Source organism: Taurulus bubalis (genome assembly GCF_910589615.1).
Source record: "Taurulus bubalis genome assembly, chromosome: 4".
NCBI classification, from domain to species: domain Eukaryota; kingdom Metazoa; phylum Chordata; class Actinopteri; order Perciformes; family Cottidae; genus Taurulus; species Taurulus bubalis.
Window position 1 is genome coordinate 24,419,930 of NC_136592.1, and position 1,502 is coordinate 24,421,431.

General features: G+C 37.3%; 1 protein-coding gene across 1 annotated transcript in view; it reads left to right on the forward strand.

Annotated features, from left to right (window-relative positions):
- The window catches only part of LOC306735283 (mothers against decapentaplegic homolog 6-like), a gene marked incomplete at its 5' end in the record, with an annotated part of 17,627 nt that extends 17,528 nt beyond the window's left edge, over positions 1–99 (forward strand). The window contains one exon of the mRNA XM_079216740.1: positions 1–99. This exon is cut by the window's left edge and continues 838 nt beyond it.
- Between the last annotated feature and the right edge of the window lie 1,403 nt (positions 100–1,502).

The following is a 1,502-nucleotide window of genomic DNA, read 5'->3' on the forward strand; positions in this document are numbered from 1 at the left end:
TATGCATTACAGTTTCTCAGTGTCATTTTGCAAATATAAACTGTAAAAATAAGACAAACATGGTCTATGTTCTCATGATTTAGCGATTCCATCGAAAAAGTGTGCCATACACACATTGTCAATAAAGTATTTGTATTAAATGAAGGTTTCTGTGGTGGTCGTAAGTGCTTTTACCTGAGCTATGGATTCGTTGGTATTCTTTGACCCTTAGCTGTCGTAGTGAGCTACGTCTTTGATAAACACTTTGGCTGTTTTCTCCCAGATCAAACAAGTATATTCTTATATATTCCAAAGGAACTCTTTTCAGTGTTTACAGGACTGGTTTTAAAAGCTGGTTTGCCTTTGGGCAGACCCAGACTAGCTGTTTCCCCCCTGCTCCCAGTCTTTATGCTAACCTAAGCTAGCTATCTTATGGCTGTAGCTTTTTCATTTAATGGACAGGATGTTAACGATTTCAGAAAATAAGGCCTATTTTGACACTCTTTTAATAGGTGAGTGTATTATCTGCTGCACTGTAAATTATATGAGCTTTCTCAAAAGTTCAGGTCTGGAAGCAGTTTGGAAAACACTGATAAGTGTAAGAGGTGGAGAGAGCTAATCTCCATTTGTAAGCTAATTATATTTTTCTTGGCGACAAACATCGTTAAATTAAAACAATATGGCCACCTCAACATCAAAAAAGAAAATGTGATATCTGTAGCCCAAATTTCCATTCCACAATGGCACAATACAAACTTCTCCTTTATACACCTCAAGGCGGAGGCTATATTGAATGATCCATTTTTCAGCTATTTGGAGCATTCAACTGTATCTCAGAAGTTTCCAATTGAAGATATTTAATAGTGAAGACAAGATATTAAGGAAGTTGAAGAAACTGCATCACCTTCATCTCCACTATCATAGTGAATGGAAGAACGTAAACACAGAGATTGCATTGCCAATAGTCTCTTGAGAAGTGAGAGCAGGAAAATTGGAGGTTATCGGGTGTAACTCCAGTTCTTAAAGTATGTGCTCAGCTCAGTCACTCCTATCACAAAGTACATGAAAGAATGTAAACATAGTTACTGTGTGTCGAATATAATTATAGACCAACACAGCTTTGTACAATCTGATACCTTTGTCAAGTAAAACTCTCGGTCATGTGATAACGCCTGAGCAGGCTCTGTTCCCTGAGGAAGAACATGTGACGCAATTAAAATCTCTGAAAAGCAAATAAGTGGACCTTTGAGTTTAGATTCATCTGGATTACACTGTTCAAGATTTAACTCTCATGCTCAAATGTTGTGTTCTTTTGGATCTGTATATCTTCATTTTGCACAGAGGAAATACTTGTGTTCAATGTGTTCAAACCTCATAAATCATATCAAATCTTGGCATTATAAGGAAGTAGTTGCGATGGAAAACAGTAAAAGGCTTCACATGGCCAGTGGTAAGAAAATAAAGTGCATAACTTAGAGATTGCACAACAAACCACAGCAAGGCACTCAGGCCCAAAATCGACT